Source organism: Schistocerca gregaria, chromosome 2 (genome assembly GCF_023897955.1).
Source record: "Schistocerca gregaria isolate iqSchGreg1 chromosome 2, iqSchGreg1.2, whole genome shotgun sequence".
NCBI lineage: Eukaryota > Metazoa > Arthropoda > Insecta > Orthoptera > Acrididae > Schistocerca > Schistocerca gregaria.
The window spans coordinates 821,926,793-821,946,883 of NC_064921.1; positions in this window are offsets into that span (position 1 = coordinate 821,926,793).

Here is a 20,091-nt window from a genome sequence, read left to right on the forward strand (position 1 = left end):
TCGAGCCTGAATGAAAGCTGAAAGGAACGGTGAAGAAGGAAAGACGGACGCCTCGGCGTCACCAGGAACAAATAATGAAATACTCAACTTACATTCACGGAAGAACTGGTGTCTACTGGCAAACACGGCGACCGCGCTATCGGTTACAATTCAAACTGGATGCCGTCAAGGCATCGTCTCCCATTGAAACGATCAGCTACAACAGAGGACGCGCACCACGGAAACACCAACATGAAACCAAAACAGGCAAACCTCATTCAGACAGATAACCACTGTTCAATACGTTGTGCACCAATGGTCAATACGAAACAGACCACAAGGGAGTCCAAACACTGTAAGATCCCTTAACTGCAAACAGCACGAAACTCAATAAACATGTATACAGCAGAACTCTAAGAACCTGAATAATTCCCACCGTTTGATTCTTTAGCGTATCTGGTTGCAGGCTGATGTGTACGAAAGGCACTTTCAAATCTTCACATCGTTTAGCAGCACAGACGAGAACATCGCCCTCTCACAAGACCCAATGCACACACTCTGACCGCACCCAAGTCTCTATCCACAGCCCCACTGCCCACGTAACAGAAACAGGCAGAGAATGCGCGGAGAGCGACCGTCGACAACCAGACTGCACACCGGAGCGGCAACCAACTGGCCAAAACCAGCCATCTCCCCATTTTTTCTTTATTGTGATTTCATTCCCCTGTGCCATATGGGCAGGGGAGGGCTGTCAGTGGCACAATCCGCTTTTCAGCCGAGTGACATGACAATAATACGAGAGTAAAATGTTACATATAAGGCGATAAAAAAGGGGGACAGAGTAAGGGAAGATAATGGAGGTAAAATTACACTGACATGGAGACGTACATGGGGGGACAATTAAAAAAGTCGACATTAAGTTAAAAAACACTGTTGGCAATTCTCAAAACACTAAGAAGACAATGAAGGCAAACGCACAGGTTAAAAGTCAGCCACAGTGTTAAAAACACTCCAGAACAAAACACCTTAAATCCACTTGGAGCACATACGATGAAGAATAAAACTGACAGGTGGGACCTGTCGAGGGAGAGGCCAGAGAGCATGGAAAAGGAGGGGAGTGCAAGGGGAAGCAGGGGAGGGGGCGGGATGAGTAGAGTAGGGGTGTCAGCGGCTACACCAAGAGGCAGGAAACTGGTGGGGTAGGAGATGAAGAGAGGAAGATAAGGCAGGAGGGAGTGCAGGCACTGAAGGTGTAGCACAAGAGAGGGAGGGGAAGTAGGAGGGGAAACACACAAGAATGGAGAGGGAGAAGAGGGAGCCCTGAGGAGGAGGCATGGGGAAGATGGGGTTAGAGTTGGTAGGAAGGGTACATGTCAGGTCGAAGCTCATCATCCGGAAGGGGTAGATGGTTGAAGTTGCGGTTGGGATAGGAGGCAGAGTGTGTGCAGATGGACAGAGGGTGGGACATGGCGGTAAAGGCACAGCAACAGGCTGGGGATGGAGAGGAAGGGAGAAACGAGGAGGTGAGGGGGATCAATGTGGTAGACAATATAAAGTGTGCAGGTGTGTTCAAGGAAAAGGAGAATGTGGGGGAAGGGGATGAGGTCGTAGAGGATGTGCATGGGGAATGGAATGCCGATGCAGAAGGCAAGGTGGAGCGCACGGTGTTCGGAAATTTGAATGGATTTATAGAACCTGGGAAGGGCGGAAATCCAAGCCACGCTGGCGTAACAGAGGATGGGGTGGATCAAGGATTTGTAGGTGTGATGGATGGTGGAAGGATGCAGACGCCATGTCCAGCTGGAGAGCAGTTTCAGGAGGCGGAGTCTGTTGAGAGCTTTAAGTTGGATGGTAAGGAGATGGGGAGTCCAGGTGAGGGGGCGGTTGAGGATGAGGCCAGGGTATTTTAGAGTAGGACGGGATAGGACGGCCATAAATGATCAGGTAGAGATCATGGAGATGGAAATAGCGGTTGGTTCGACCTATGATGGTCGCCTGGGTCTTGGAGGGGTTGATACGTAGGTACCACCAGCAGTGAATTGGTCAATTTGGAGGGTACGTTGGGGCCATTGAAGGTTAGGATAAAGGGCTAGGAAGGCGGTGCCATCAGCCAACTGGAGGAGATGACATCTCTACCCACAGCGTCGTGTGCTTAAATAGCCGAAAAGCGACTAAAGAGGAAAACCACAGTTATGCGATACAGAATCGATGACAGATATCTAAATGGTGCATAAATTGACAATTCACCCTAAATAACGAAAAGTGTGTGGTCATGCTTTTTTTTTTTTTTTTTTTTTTTGGTCATCAGTCTACTGACTGGTTTGATGCGGCCCGCCACGAATTCCTTTCCTGAGCTAACCTCTTCATCTCTGAGTAGCACTTGCAACCTATGTCCTCAATTATTTGCTTGACGTATTCCAATCTCTGTCTTCCTCTACAGTTGTTGCCCTCTACAGCTCCTTCTAGTACCATGGAAGTCATTCCCTCATGTCTTAGCAGATGTCCTATCATCCTGTCCCTTCTCCTTATCAGTGTTTTCCATATATTCCTTTCCGACTTTGCCGGTATTTGATATTAGTAGACTTCCTTACCTTATCAGTCCACCTAATTTTCAAAATTTGTCTATAGCATCACATATCAAATGCTTCGATTCTCTTCTGTTCCGGTTTTCCCAGAGTCCATGTTTCACTACCATACAATGCTGTACTCCAGACGTACATCCTCAGAAATTTCTTTCTCAAATTAAGGCCGGTATTTGATATTAGTAGACTTCTCTTGGCCAGAAATGCCATTTTTGCCATAGCAAGTCTGCTTTTGAAGTCCTCTTTGCTCCGTCCGTAATTAGTTATTTTACTGCCTAGGTAGCAGAATTCCTTAATTTCATTGACTTCGTGACCATCAATCCTGATGTTAAGTTTCTCGCTGTTCTCATTTCTACTACTTCTCATTACCTTCGTCTTTCTCCGATTTACTCTCAAACCATATTGTGTACTCTTTAGACTGTTCATTCAGTTTAGCAGATCATTTAAATCTTCTTCACTTTCACTCAGGATAGCAATGTCATCAGCGAATCGTATCATTTCACCTTGTATTTTAATTCCACTCCTAAACCTTTCTTTTATTTCCATCATTGCTTCCTCGATGTACAGATTGAAGAGTAGGGGCGAAAGGCTGCAGCCTTGTCTTACTTCCTTCTTAATACGAGCACTTCGTTCTTGATTGTCCATTCTTATTATTCCCTCTTGGTTATTGTACATATTGTATATGAGACGTCTCTCCCTATAGCTAACCCCTACTTTTTTCAGAATCTTGAACAGCTGGCACCATTTTATATTGTCGAACGCTTTTTCCAGGTCGACAAATCCTATGAACGTGTCTTTATTTTTCTTTAGCCTTGCTTCCATTATTAGCCGTAACATCAGAATTGCCTCTTTCGTGCCTTTACTTTTCCTAAAGCCAAACTGATCGTCGCCTAGCGCATTCTCAATTTTCTTTTCTATTCTTCTGTATATTATTCTTGTAAGCAGATTCGATGCATGAGCTGTTAAGCCGATTGTGCGATAATTCTCGCACTTGTCAGCTCTTGCCGTCTTCGGAATTGTGTGGATGATGCTTTTTCGAAAGTCAGATGGTATGTCGCCAGACTCATTCTACACACCAACGTGAATAGTCGTTTTGTTGCCACTTCCCCTAATGATTTTAGAAATTCTGATGGAATGTTATCTATCCCTTCTGCATTATTTGACCGTAAGTCCTCCAAAGCTCTTGTAAATTCCGATTCTAATACTGGATCCGTGTCTGTTCTAAATCGACTCCTGTTTCTTCTTCTATCACATCAGACAAATCCTCACCCTCATAGAGGCTTTCAATGTATTCTTTCCACCTATCTGCTCTCTCCTCTGCATTTAACAGTGGAATTCGCGTTGCACTCTTAAAGTTACCACCGTTGCTTGTAATGTCACCAAAGGATGTTTTGACTTTCCTGTATGCTGAGTCTGTCCTTCCGACAATCATATCTTTTTCGATGTCTTCACATTTTTCCTGCAGCCATTTCGTCTTAGCTTAACTGCACTTCCTGTTTATTTCATTCCTCAGCGACTTGTATTTCTGTATTCCAGATTTTCCCGGAACATGTTTGTACTTTCTCCTTTCATCAATCAACTGAAGTATTTCTTCTGTTATCCATGGTTTCTTCGCAGCTACCTTCTTTGTCCCTATGTTTTCCTTCCCAACTTCTGTGATGGCCCTTTTTAGAGATGTCCTTTCCTCTTCAACTGTGCTGCCTACTGCGCTATTCCTTATTGCCATATCTATAGCGTTAGAGAACTTCAAACGTATCTCGTCATTCTTTAGAACTTCTGTATCCCACTTATTAGCTCATTGATTCTTCCTGACTAATGTCTTGAACTTCAGCGTACTCTTCATCACTACTATATTGTGATCTGAGTCTATATCTGCTCCTGGGTACGCCTTACAATCCAGTATCTGATTTAGGAATCTCTGTCTGACCATGATGAAATCTAATTGAAATCTTCCCGTATCTCCCGGCCTCTTCCAAGTATACCTCCTCCTCTTGTGATTCTTGAACAGGGTATTCGCTCTTACTAGCTGAAACTTGTTACAGAACTCAATTAGTCTTTCTCCTCTTTCATTCCTTGTCCCATGCCCATATTATCCTGTAACCTTTTCTTCTACTCCTTCCCCTACAACTGCATTCCAGTCGCCCATGACTATCAGATTTTCGTCCCCCTTTACATGCTGCATTACCCTTTCAATATCCTCATACACTTTCTCCACCTGTTCATCTTCAGCTTGCGACGTCGGCATGTATACCTGAACTATCGTTGTCGTTGTTTGTCTGCTGTCGATTCTGATTAGAACAACCTGGTCACTGAACTGTTCACAGTAACTCACCCTCTGCCCTACCTTCCTATTCATAACGAATCCTACACCGGTTATACCATTTCCCTATCACGTTCAAGCTTGTGACATTCGACGCACCGACTCGTAGAACATTATCCTTTTGATGATTATTCAATCCTTTTCTCATGGTTACCTCCCCCTTGGCAGTCCACTCCCGGAGATCCGAATGGGGGACTATTCCGGAATCTTTTGCCAATGGAGAGATCATCATGACACTTCTTCAACTGCAGGCCACATGTCCTGTGGATACACGTTACGTGTCTTTAACGCAGTGGTTTCCATTGCCTTCTGCATCCTCATGTCGTTGATCATTGCTGATTCTTACGCCTTTTAGGGGCAATTTCCCACCCCTAGGACAAGAGAGTGCCCTAAACCTCTATTCGCTCCTCCGCCCTCTTTAACTAGGCCGTTGGGAGAATGAGGATCACTTCTTACGCCGGAAGTCTTCGGCCACCAATGCTGATTATTTATCAAAATTTAGGAAGTGGCGGGGATCGAACCCGGGACAGTAGACGTTTTGATTATGAATCAAAGAAGCTACCCCTAGACCACGGGTACGTAGGTCATCCATATGAGTGCTAAAAGCAATTCGTTTAACTTCCGTTAGACGATAAATCAGTCAAATCTAAATGGATTAAATTCAACTAAGTACCTGGGAATTACAATTACAAACAACATAAATTGGAAAGAACACATAGAAAACGTTATGGGGAAGGCTAACCAAAGACTGCGTTTTATTGGCAGGACACTTAGAAAATGTAACAGATCTGCTTGTCCATCCTACTAGACTACTACTGTGAGGTGTGAGATCCTTACCAGATAGGACTGACGGTGTACATAAAAAAGTTCAAAGCAGAGCAGCATTTTTTATACTAACGCGAAATAGGGGAGAGAGCGTCACTGAAATGGGACAGGATTTAGAATGGACACCTTAAAACAAAGGCGTCTTCGATGCGTAGCAATCTTCTCACGAAATTCCAATCACCAGCTTTCTCTTCCGAAAGCGAAAATATTTTTTTGACGCCGACCTAGATATCGAGAAACGAACACCATGATAACATAACGGAAATCAGAGCTCGTATAGAGAGATATAGATGTTCGCTCTTTCCACGCGCTGTACGAGATTGGAATAATAGAGAATTATGACAGTGGTTCGATGAACCCTCTGCCAGACACTTAAATGTAATTTACAGAGTATCCATGTAGACGTAGATGTAGTGACTCTCCACGTTCGGTGTTTGATAAAGACCATTTAATCACATTAATTCATTTTATAAAAACCTGTTTTAGCAGATTGAAAATATCATTCTGGAAATATTCCCTAGGCTGTTGCTAAGACATGTCTCCGCAGTATCCTTTCTTCCAGCAGTGCTACCGAGCGAGGTTGCGTAGTGGTTAGCACACTGGACTCGCATTTGCGAGGACGACGGTTCAGTCCCGTCTCCGGCCATCCTGATTTAGGTTTTCCGTGATTTCCCTAAATCGTTTCAGGCAAATGGTGGGATGGTTCCTTTGAAAGGGCGCCGCCGATTTCCTTCCCTATACTTCCCTAAACCGAGCTTGCACTCGTCTCTAATGACCTCGTTGTTGACGGGACGTTCAACACTAACCACCACCGCCACCACCAGGAGTGCTAGTTCTGAAAGGTTCACACAAGGGCTTCTGTGAAGTTTGGAAGGTAGGATACAAGGTACTGGCAGAACTGAAGCTTTGAGGACGGGTCATCAGTCGTACTTGGGTAGCTCAATTGGTAGAGCACTTACCCGCGAAAGGCAAAGGCCCCAAGTTCGACTCTCGGTGCGGAACACATAATTAATCTGCCAGTAAGTTTCAGTAAAGTATTTCTTTCGCCCTCGTACCTTACATTATTTGCGATAATGTAAATGCACAGGTTTGACGTCATTTTCCTTTGTGACACTTCTCCAGCTTATTCTGCTTAGAAATGTAAACACTTTACGTTTTCTAGTGGCACTTTCTTCACAAACCTAAATAAATTCATGCCACTACTGCACACTCTGAAAACATTTAGATATGCATAGATATCAAATGTTGCGCAACAAAGAGCTTCGCTGAAGATTGCATTTCTGATCGGCTCTTAACTTCAAATATCGCACTGTTCGATTACGAGGGCGCGTTGAAAAGTAATGCCTCCGACATTTCTTTTATTTTGTTTTCAGTATCGGCTGTTACGTTACACCGATATTAACCGGTAGACTTTTCCGCATCGCTAACGCAAGTTGCAATCCTCTGCCGCTAGAGGGATCCTAACTATAGTATGCAGCATAGCGATGTGTAACGTAACAGTGTCAGTGTACTGCGAGACACTCAGAAACCTGAAAGCGCGAATTCCAAGAGTTTGTCCGCATATGGAACACCCTGTCCTTCAGCACGACAATGCCAGACCACACACGAGCGCTGCGACATCTGCAAGAATACCACGTCTTTGGTTCGCCGTTATCGACCATCCTCGATGCAATGTCGACTTGGCTCCATCCAATTTTCAGCTGTTTCAAAACCTTAAAGAACACCTTTGAGGACTTCAATTTGATAGGGATGAAGCGGTGCCACCAGAGGTGAGAGCGTGGCTCCGTCAACTAAGTAAAACATTCTGTAGTGACGATATTAACAAATATGTACCTCGTTGGAAGAAATGTGGTATTCGCCGCGCTGCCTACGTTCAGAAATAAATGTGTAGGCATGAGAAATGAAGATGCATTATCTTCATAAGGTTGGATTATTTAAAAATTTGTAAAGAGTTTTCACATAGAAAATCGGAGACATTACTTTTTCGTACGCCCTATTAGTTCACACTATTTGCGGGGTAAACTTTCTGCTTGTAGAATTGTTGGTATTGCAAGGTTCACAAAATTTGCCATGAGAATAAATTATGCAATAGTAACCCCTTTAGTAATAATATGAGCTGCATCTCTCAGTGAATACCAGTGAAGGCATAAATTACAACCCTTCTTAACAATATATTTCCTCTTTCGCCACCCTTGTCGACATGAAGAACGACTAAAGGTGCAAACCTTTAGTAGTCTCACTGTTCGGGTATTTCACTCCGTTCCATTGGTAATCTTTCTGCTTAGACTTCCGTTGGTGTTTATACTAAAGTAGCAAACCTATAGTAGTTCTTCATTTCGACAGAGGTGCGAAACGAATCATTTATGCCCCTGATGTTATTGTGAGAGAGAAGCCAACGAATAAAGGGAGCAAAGGAGCGTCCTGATGACATCCTGGTATTTAAAAACAGAACACTAGCACAGTTGGGAGGATACTCTTATAGTGCCATTTACACCTGAGAGGCTTTTTCAAACAGATAGTTTACGGGAAGATAATTACATATAAATGTCTATAGTTTAATTCTCTGTTAACAACAGACCAGCCGGGAAATTCTGTTTTTGCTCTGTGTTGTTTGTCATTTCCGTTATTAAATATTGTTTCTTGTTCAAGCGGTGGAGCAAAACTCCCAATTGCATTTTTCTAGCCATAGCCACCATTATATTAAAGTGGATGTAGTATTTCGGCTCTTCACTGCTTCCAACGTCATTTGATAATCCACTCAGTTTCTCCACACGCTGTAGCCAATCATCTAAGAAGTTATCCTTCTGGTCTTCCGGAACTCGGTTCAGGAATGGACAAACTGACTTCAGAAAATCTAAAAAAATAAAAAGGCAAATATTAGACGACGATGAAAAACCACAAAGCATACAAATGTTATATTTCAATAATGGTTTAAGATATCGAAAGCAGCATTTTATCAAGACAAAGTTCGCAAATGAAGGATGTTCTACAGTATCTTCAATGCTTCAGACTGTATCTATCGAGGCACTCTTAATTAGTGGTTTATTCATCCATAGACCATTTATAGACTGTGTCAGACATGTCATCTTAGTAGAAAAACCAAAGAATTTAAAAAAAATTGAAGGTATAGCTATAGGGAGCCTACACAACTAATTTTTCCCTTTATTGTCTTCTTTTATTCATTGTGTTTCGTAGTAAACGTCAAGACGTTCAGATAGTAGTTCTACGCGAAAATTAATTTTTCATTGTTTATGTTTACAATTATCTATGCTATAAAACTGCTCAGTTTAGACAACACTGGATGATTTTTTTCCACCGTGTACAAAGTCTATGCATTGATCAATGTTCACGTGAGCCACGCTGCATCCGAAGTGTCAAAGGCAGCATGAATATCCTCCTTCCTTGTCTGCATATCTGGAATGATTCTGTGTACAGGATACTTTTTAGATGGCCCCATAACCAGAAACCACACCGTTTGAGATCCGGTGAACGTGAGGCCATGCAACTGGACACCCTCGTCCGGTCCACCGACCTGGCAAGACACGTTTAAGATGCGTCCAGTAGGCTGGAGAACCATCATGTAGCCGCCACGTAACCCTTCGAATCATCAAGGCACTTCTTCCAGTACGGGAGGCAAAGTCACAAAGTCACCCTCAAGAAACGCCGATAGTTCCGGCCCGTTAGGCAACGCTGAAGGAAGACTGGCGCCAAAAGACGATGGCCAATTATCCCGGCCCACACATTCCGGATGCTCTGATGCTGATAATTTGCTGTCACCATACCATGGGGGTTCTGCATATTATGGCACAGATCACTCAGACGAAAGTTGAACATACCACTCCTCGTAAAGGTGGTCTCAGCTGTGAATAGGGCAGGCGACACAAATCCCAGAGTCGTGGTTGCCTGGTGAAGAAACCAGTGACGAAACTGCTCCCGATGTGGAAAGTCTGTCTCTAGGACGCCCTGCACACGTCTGAAGTGATGAGGGTAGTAACAACTGATATAGAGAAAGTTCCACACGGTCGTCTGACTTACCCCTTACTGGCGGGGAAACCGAATGGTACGGTCGCCTTCCTGATGTGTTAATCATATTTTCTTCCAACTCTGGTATTCGAACATTTCGGGTACGTTCTTCATGGTTTCCTGTTTTTATCTGCCAAGAAGTTTCATATCAGCGCACACCACCCTGCAGAGTGAAAATCTCAGTCTGGAAACATCCCGCAGGCTGTGGCTAAGCCATGTCTCCGCAATATCCTTTCTTTCACGAGTGCTAGTGCTGCAGGTTTCGCAGGAGAGTTTCTGTAAAGTTTCGGAGGTGGGAGGCGAGGTACTAGCAGAAGGAAAGCTGTGAGGAGGGGGCGTGAGTCGTGCTTGGGTAGCTCAGTTGGTAGAGCACTTGCTCGCGAAAGGCAAAGGTACTAAGTTCGAGTCTCGGTCGCGCACACACTTTTAATCTGCCAGGAAGTTTCATATCAGCGCACACGCCACTGCAGAGTGAAAATCTCATTCTGGAATATTAATTTTGATAGTGATGATGTACAATAACAGAATTTCCAGTTTGGGTGCTTCACAGTACTCATTGGTAATCTGGAATCACTGAAACAAAGTAAATACTACACGATGCAGATAGATGATTACTGTTACAATCGTTTTGATAATCATTTCCTTTCATCATGAGTGTAGTGTGTGGCTCACTAATGACTTCTACTTTTTATGTACTATTGCTTTAGGCTTTACACAATTCTCATATATACGTATATAAAAACCAGTAATCTAGAACTGAGCAAGAAACTTAGCTGAGAATATAGACAATAGTGTTGCTACCGTGCAGGGACAGTTACAGAAATATGAATCTGTTAATGGTGAGGTTACCATGAAATTCAATGTATTTAGTTTTCAGTAGAAGTGGGATTTCCACACAAAATTTGATGTAAGAATTTGTAATGTTGAGACTACACTTTCCATTGTTACACAGAATTGGTTAATCTCTGGCGGATGTTAATGAAGAAATAAGCAGTTGCAAAATAATTTTCAAAGTTTTAGCGAAGAGTGTTAAAAGAATAAAACGACAGTGGAACCAAATCAAGCAGTAGTTACTCACATTTAAGAACAAATTGCAAGTCATGCTACATTAAAACCGGTGTTAGAAGATAATTCTGAAAAGTCAAGGCTTAGTTTTAAAAAATGTCAGAGGGTAAGGAAGAGATTACTAAAATGGATAAGAAAGTTCATGAATTAGGTTATTACTGTTATGGTTTTACTCTGTTTGTGAGTATGAACAGATGATATCACTGTTGAGGTTTAAGGTGACGAAGATGGAAATTATCAGGAGGAAGGGGAGTTAGGACAAGATTTTCTATGACTGATGAAAGGTTAAGTGAAGGTACTGCATGTCGCTGTTACAGTAGGCATCACGTACTGCACATTGATATGGATTCAGATCATGAAGACGTACCAGATCTTTTATGCCATTACGGATTTGAAGAACCCAGTGTAGTCATAGAGATCTTGATGAAGGGAATGAAATTTCTGAGGGTGGGTCTGAATTTGCTTATAGTAATTCCTTACATGTCTGGAATACAGCAGTTGTCATTCATCCTCATGTTTGTTGCAGCAATTTGATTTTGTACTTCTGCCTAGTCTCCCTGCTGGCGAAAAGACTGAATTTGTGTACAGTTACTTGGAAAGTGAATTTTCTTTGCAGATACATATATTGACTAGAAATTGTGAATCCTTTGAGGTGTTTAGGCCTATATGCCTGCCTGCTTATTGGTCTGAGGCAGCACAACACTGACCTAAACACGGACTTGTAATGATGTAAAATTTTTGCAATTGTGGTTTATACAGTCCTGCTTGATTATTTGAACATGTTGTTGTTGTTGTTGTCTTCAGTCCTGAGATTGGTTTGATGCAGCTCTCCATGCTACTCTATCCTGTGCAAGCTGCTTCATCTCCCAGTATCTACTACAACCTACATCCTTCTGAATCTGCTTAGTGTACTCATCTCTCGGTCTCCCTCTACGATTTTTACCCTCCACACTGCCCTCCAATGCTAAATTTGTGATCCCTTGATGCCTCAAAACATGTCCTACCAACCGATCCCTTCTTCTAGTCAAGTTGTGCCACAAACTTCTCTTCTCCCCAATCCTATTCAATACCTCCTCATTAGTTACGTGATCTATCCACCTTATCTTCAGTATTCTTCTGTAGCACCACATTTCAAAAGCTTCTATTCTCTTCTTGTCCAAACTAGTTATCGTCCATGTTTCACTTCCATACATGGCTACACTCCAAACAAATATTTTCAGAAATGACTTCCTGACACTTAAATCTATATTCGATGTTAACAAATTTCTTTTCTTCAGAAACGCTTTCCTTGCCATTGCCAGTCTACATTTTATATCCTCTCTACTTCGACCATCATCAGTTATTTTACTTCCTAAATAGCAAAACTCCTTTACTACTTTAAGTGTCTCATTTCCTAATCTAATTCCCTCAGCATCACCCGATTTAATTTGACTACATTACATTATCCACGTTTTGCTTTTGTTGATGTTAATCTTATATCCTCCTTTCAAGACACTGTCCATTCCGTCCAACTGCTCTTCCAAGTCCTTTGCCGTCTCTGACAGAATTACAATGTCATCGGTGAACCTCAAAGTTTTTATTTCTTCTCCATGAATTTTAATACCTATTCCAAATTTTTCTTTTGTTTCCTTTACTGCTTGCTCAATATACAGATTGAATAACATCGGGGATAGGCTACAACCCTGTCTCACTCCTTTCCCAACCACTGCTTCCCTTTCCTGCCCCTCGACTCTTATGACTGCCATCTGGTTTCTGTACAAATTGTAAATACCCTTTCGCTCCCTGTATTTTACCCCTGCTACCTTTAGAATTTTAAAAAGAGTATTCCAGTCAACATTGTCAGAAGCTTTCTCTAAGTCTACAAATGCTAGAAACGTAGGTTTGCCTTTTCTTAATCTTTCTTATAATATAAGTCGTAAGGTCAGTATTGCCTCACGTGTTCCAACATTTCGACGGAATCCAAACTGATCCTCCCCGAGGTCCGCATCTACCAGTTTTTCCATTCGTCTGTAAAGAATTCGCGTTAGTATTTTGCAGCTGTGACTTATTAAACTGATAGTTGGGTAATTTTCACATCTGTTAGCACCTGCTTTCTTTGGGATTGGAATTATTATATTCTTCTTGAAGTCTGAGGGTATTTCGCCTGTCTCATACATCTTGCTCACCAGCTGGTAGAGTTTTGTCATGACTGGCTCTCCCAAGGCCGTCAGTAGTTCTAATGGAATGTTGTCTACTCCGGGGGCCTTGTTTCGACTCAGGTCTTTCAGTGCTCTGTCAAACTCTTCACGCAGTATCGTATCTCCCATTTCGTCTTCATCTACATCCTCTTCCATTTCCATAATATTGTCCTCAAGTACATCACCCTTGTATAAACCTTCTATATACTCCTTCCATCTTTCTGCCTTCCCTTCTTTGCTTAGAACTGGGTTGCCATCTGAGCTCTTGATATTCATACACGTGGTTCTCTTTTCTCCAAAGGTCTCTTTAATTTTCCTGTAGGCAGTATCTACCTTAACCCTAGTGAGATAAGCTTCTACATCCTTACATTTGTCCTCTAGCCATCCCTGTTTAGCCATTTTGCACTTCCTGTCCATCTCATTTTTGAGACGTTTGTATTCCTTTTTGCCTGCTTCATTTACTGCATTTTTATATTTTCTCCTTTCATCAATTAAATTCAATATTTCTTCTGTTACCCAAGGAGTTCTACTAGCCCTCGTCTTTTTACCTACTTGATCCTCTGCTGCCTTCACTACTTCATCCCTCAGAGCTACCCATTCTTCTTCTACTGTATTTCTTTCCCCTATTCCTGTCAATTGTTCCCTTTGCTCTCCCTGAAACTCTGTACAACCTCTGGTTCTTTCAGTTTATCCAGGTCCCATCTCCTTAATTTCCCACATTTTTGCAGTTTCTTCAGTTTTAATCTACATGTCATAACCAATAGATTGTGGTCAGAGTCCACATCTGCCCCTGGAAATGTCTTACAACTTAAAACCTGGTTCCTAAATCTCTGTTTTACCATTATATAATCTATCTGATACCTTTTAGTATCTCCAGGGTTCTTCCACGTATACAACCTTCTTTCATGATTCTTAAACCAAGTGTTACCTATGATTAAGTTGTGCTCTGTACAAAATTCTACAAGGCGGCTTCCTCTTTCATTTCTTAGCCCCAATCCATATTCACCTACTATGTTTCCTTGTCTCCCTTTTCCTACACTCGAATTCCAGTCACCCATTACTATCAAATTTTCGTCTCCCTTCACTATCTGAATAATTTCTTTTATTCCATCGTACATTTCTTCATTTTCTTCGTTATCTGCAGAGCTAGTTGACATATAAACTTGTACTACTGTAGTAGGTGTGGGCTTCGTATCTATCTTGGCCACAATAATGCGTTCACTATGTTGTTTGTAGTAGCTTACCCGCATTCCTATTTTCCTATTCATTCTTAAACATACTCCTGCATTACCCCTATTTGATTTTGTGTTTATAACCCTGTAGTCACCTGACCAGAAGTTTTGTTCCTCCTGCCACCGAACTTCACTAATTCCCACTATATCTAACTTTAACCTATCCATTTCCCTCTTTAAATTTTCTAACCTACCAGCCCGATTAAGGGATCTGACATTCCACGCTCCGATCCGTAGAACGCCAGTTTTCTTTCTCCTGATAACGACATACTCCTGAGTAGTCCCCGCCCGGAGATCCGATTGGGGCACTATTTTACCTCCGGAATATTTTACTCAAGAGGATGCCATCATCATTTAATCATACAGTAAAGCTGCATGTCCTCGGGAAAAATTACGGCTGTAGTTTCCCCTTGCTTTCAGCCGTTCGCAGTACCAGCACAGCAAGGCCGTTTTGGTTAATGTTGTAAGGCCAGATCAGTCAATCATCCAGACTGTTGCCCCTGCAACTACTGAAAAGGCTGCTGCCCCTCTTCAGGAACCACACGTTTGTCTGGCCTCTCAACAGATACCCCTCCGTTGTGGTTGCACCTACGGTACGGCCATCTGTATCGCTGAGGCACGCAAGCCTCCCCACCAACGGCAAGGTCCATGGTACATGGGGGGGGGGGGGGGGTATTTGAACATATGTTATTGAAAAATCAATTCTTATAGAGTCCTTATAGTCTCGCTACGTCGATTCGTATCTGTGTAATGAAACTTTTGTCACATTTACACCAAATTATTCTAGCTGCTTGAGTGAAAGATGACTTAGGTTGTCAGAATTTATTACAGTTATTGGAATTAGATAATAGTGATGAGAATGCTTCTGGAAGGAGTAATAATCAGTCTGTGTATCTTAACTGAAGTCTACAAGGGATTAGAAATTTCGATCGCGAGCAATATATTGACGACGAAACAGATGTGGTAATGGGAAGTGGTAGCATCGAGATTCATGATGGTAGGACAGGTAGAGACGGTTGGAATAGTAGACGCTTTATTTAAAATAGAGGTAGCAGGTTCATAGATTGGAGTAATCACGCAGAGATGAAAAGACTTGCACAACATTGACTAGTGTGGGGAACTGCATCAAACCTGCCATCAGATTGAAGATCACTACAATAACAACAAGAGTGGCGAGGCTTTTGCCATAACTGACCTGTTGATATTACATGCATGCACTATCAACTGAACCAAACACGGCCATATAATTGGAAAGGTACACTTATTTTAACGAGACCATAACCATGTTCAAAGAGTAATAACAATGAAGTCTAAAATACAAATTTTCAGGGAATATTCTAAGGGCAGATGCGATTAATTTTGGAATGTTAGCAACATGGAATAAATAAACAACGGCTATCCTGCAATGTCTGGCACTGGCGTTTGTTTAGCATCTCTGCAATGCTCTCTCGTATACTTAACGCACTGCTCCTTACTGGCTCTACCTGGTCTGTTGACCCAACTTGGTAAGGATCTTAGACTGATGAGCAGAACTCGCGAGTAAGCTTAAGAGTGTTTTGTAAGGTACTCGCTTCGTGAATGAATTACATTTCCTCAAGATTCTTCCTTTACTTAATTCTAGATGAGTGGTCGCAAACATTTCTCTTTAAGAGCCAATACTTACATTGTTGGGCGGTAGTTAATTCTGTTTTAGTGGTCGTCATACTTTTCTGTAGAAGAGCCAATACTGGCATTGTGGGGTGTGTGATGCCATGACTAACAACGATATATAACTTATTTCTTTCTTTTACTACCTTGTACTCCATAGATATGTTTCTGATGACGTAGGATATTTTCATTTGGCTATATAGTGTACCACATGGAGTGTGTGTGCATCTACCGGACATTCTTGTGTTACACATGTTTAAAATCTGACTTTATGGTGGATGTTCTAAACGGACGTTGTATTATGCAAACGCTGTTGGTTTTGGAGAACGATGAGTGTGGCAGTGACAATGCACTCGTGAACAGACAGTATAGTCGTCGGTTTAGAATTGAGCAGCATTACATAAATTGTGAATTTTATATTGCGCCTTTTCTTGACTACGATATATGACATGTGCTAAAACACTAACTGCCAATGTGGAAACTGTGAACTGTTTTGCTATATTAGTGACTGATTTCGTGAGAAAAGTGTTACTGTCAACCGTGACTGTTAACGGTAGACTGGGAAAGTATAGCAAGTGGAAGGTTAATTTAAACACGATGTGGACTGTGCCAAAATATCCCCTGTGAAAGTTGCAGGTGAACTAATACCACCTTCAGGTGCTACAGCAGTAGTTACTTTGCTCCGGCCTACGACAAATGGATGCTACATCACTTATTACCACTGCCACCCAAAACAGCATGAAAAGAACGAGGATATTTTAATGCCAAGGACATGACTGGATGAACTTACAATAGTCATATCAGCAACTTCACATTGCTTACACCGCCGTCGCCACAGCACGACCTACCGAAATAGATAAAACTCAAAAAATGTTCCCCACTTCGAGAAACACAATTGTAAGCAATTTAATTGCTTTATGCTCTGTAACAGACTAATGTCTGTAATTAAAAGTAATGTATTGTAAAGATTGTTCACCTTTAATGATCGTTGACTCGATCACTAACAGCAGTAACTCCCATCATCTATTTGGTTTCGCTTTTCAGTGTATTTGTAATAGTCGTTGCATGCACTTTAAATGTGAACATTTTTAGGTTACGCTTTACCGTGACTGTTACAGAAATTAAATGAAACAAAAATGTCACTGTTACCAGTCACCGTTTTATTTATTTCCACGACGCATTTAGAAGGTTTAAACCTCCATCATCGGGTGGATTTACATTAGTAAGTATTACATTTGTATGATTTTTGGAGGAACTTGTGACACTGCCTTCAGTGGTCACAGGTTCCTTTTGCTGTCGTAACACATTACATGTATACTGCCACATTTGTAAACAAATATGCATGCATTGTACGTGTCTTTTGGAAGGGTGTGCTTCGATGTGTATATACAGTAATTTAGACAGGAGAATTTATGTGTTGCATTGGCGAAATGTGGCCAGAAGTGTAAGGTGAGGCATCTGCCATTGAAGTTATTTACACCGACCAATTACAAAGATGTAGCTTATTCGCCATTGGTTCAAGTTAGCGTATTAGAAGAAACTTTGAATCCGACAACTGTCATAGTACGCGATCTTAATGTAATATTTCCATTCATTCATGTTTAGATGTATATTGATCAGGGTTTAACTATTACTGGTAAGCAAAGCTACAGTACATTGTGTCATTATTTATCAAATTATCTTCAGATTGTTTTACTGTTTTCCAACATCAAAGGATTTTATTATCAGTATTTTAACAGGGTCGGGAAACTTCTCATATAGAGGTGTGCTTTTGAAGTTTCCGGAAGTAAAACGGGTTCGTGGGGTTTACACAATATTAATTTATTTCATGTAGTTTTTCTTTAAACCATTTCTGATTACAGCTTCACGGTCATAGTCAATCTCCAGGAATCATTTCCTTCACAGGTGGCACCTGGGGCCGCATATGTACTGATATTATTATTAATCAGAAACCTACACGTTACACACCTACAATATACTAGCTGTAGAAAGGCCATGATTAGTTGGATGCTGTTCTCACCCCCCCCCCCCCCCCAAAAAAAAAAAAATTCTGACCGGTGGAAGTCGGCACCATTCGACTTCGTGTCGACTGTTCTCTTTTCGAGACTACTGCCACCCTCACCGACCCCAGAGTTGTGACCCTGTAATTAATTGCATGACGAAGTGTTGTTGTCTTGTGTGTCAGCAAACGATTAATTGACTAATAACAGCAACTTTACGTATGTTTAAATGATGAGTACCCAGCATTTCCCTGATATGTATTTGTACCATTCCTCTACTATTTCATCTCTGCCTTAATCATCTCTCTCTGTCCTTTTCCTCTTCCTTATTCTCTGTCTCTATTTTCTCCACCTCTCTGTCCACCTCCTCCATCCAAAAGTCCTAGGAGGATAAAAATCACAGGGAGACCAAGAGATGAATACCCTAAGCAGATTCAGAAGGATGTAGGTTGCAGTAGTTACTGCTTTCCGTGGTATTAATATATGTCCGTTTTGAGAGTGCCCTTCTAAATGTTAACCTGCTTTCCATTTGTTGTTGATGGATTACTTACCGTATTAGAGTAAGGGAACTGAATGCTATTGAAGGTTCAATCTGCCTCGTTGCAGTACACCATATAAGACGGCAGTCAGAATTTGCTCACATTTGTTTTATTGGAGGCTATAGTGTAGATCTGGGAGCATGTCTGACAATTTTGTAATGACTGGATGTGTTACAAGAATTTATTTAAAGATTTTAGTAATTGTACTGAACAAGAAGTCTTACAGAATTGATAAATATTGTCCTAAATGTCTGAAATAATAAATATTGATGGACAGCTTCACAGGATTGCGTGAATTCCGATGCTAAGAGATCTGTTCGGGCAACTTGCGAGGAAATTTTGCGCGTAAGCGCGTAACTCGGAAAACTGTCTCGTCAGTAGCCTGGGCAACCAGGTGCACCGGCGAACGACTACGAGGTGGTCGGACCTTCTGCTTCATTAGTTACGAGCACCCCACGCAACAACAGCAAGAAAAACAAGCAAGGGATGCAACAAGATGACCTGCGAGAAGAGAAGTACAAGAACCAGCATATCCAATAATGAAATAGGTAAGGCAGTCAGTCTGCTATAAGCTACAGTACGCGTAGGTCAGAATCCCCGAGAAGACACAACGACAACACGATGCCGACAACAATGTTTAAATGAGCTTGTGTTTTGGTAACTGTGTCTTGACTTGCAGCAGACTTTAATTCTGCAGACATTAAATCTTATGAGTGTTGTTTACCAGTTGAATGATTGCGTTGTGATATTTAAACAGAGCAAAAATTTAGTAATGAAGATTGTCTTCAGGTTAATGTTTTTGTATTCTCAAATAAATTTGTAATGAAATGTTCAAACTGTGTGTAAAGTAGTACAGCCCTCCACCCCCCCTCCACCCCCTTCCACACACACACACACCATTCCTCTCTGTAAGTTATGTTGTTCACCCCTAATGGAGGGAGGATAATTGGCACTCATTATCTAGTTTTAATTGAAGTCTCTCATATGACAAGAAAACCAACCAACAACGACACTATGAAACACTCTGCACATCTGCTCCTATGGCTCGTTCTACGAGAAGTTGGGTCAAACCTGCAACCAGCTTGTCCTGGAACTGGGCCACCAACAACACTGCCGGGCTGACTAGACATTGTCCGGAACTGATGCGAGAATAATTTTCTCCACATCATCTTCGCACCAGCAGAGGTCAATGTTGCTGCGAGAGAAAATTTCTCCATAGCAGCTGGAAGAAAAGTATCTTCCTATTCCCTGAGACCAGTCTACCAAGTCCGGGTACTTATAACATCACATCGAGGGGTTCATCATTAATAACATTGTAATGTTTAACCTGCACACATACTGAGCAACGAATGCACACTAGATAAGCGATTAGCGACTAGAGAGGCAGGGGGTCTGTAAAAGCATTTGATTTACAGTTTGGACCCACTATTGCTGCTTTCACCCAAACCTCCAAGATGTTACACACTCAGATCGGTACCACATATTGTATGTCGATAGAGCATCAACCAAAACACCGATTTAGTTCGAGCTGCGTGCTGTCATCTGGTAGAAGATGCGTAAACGGTAATTAAAAGTAACACTACAGAACACTGGAAAAGCATATCTGTGAGCGATTGTTTTGTAGATCTCGGGGTGTGTTAGTTGGTAGAGTGTGAGGTCGTCGTACCATAGGTCCCAGGTTCGCTCACCTTTGATTAAAAAT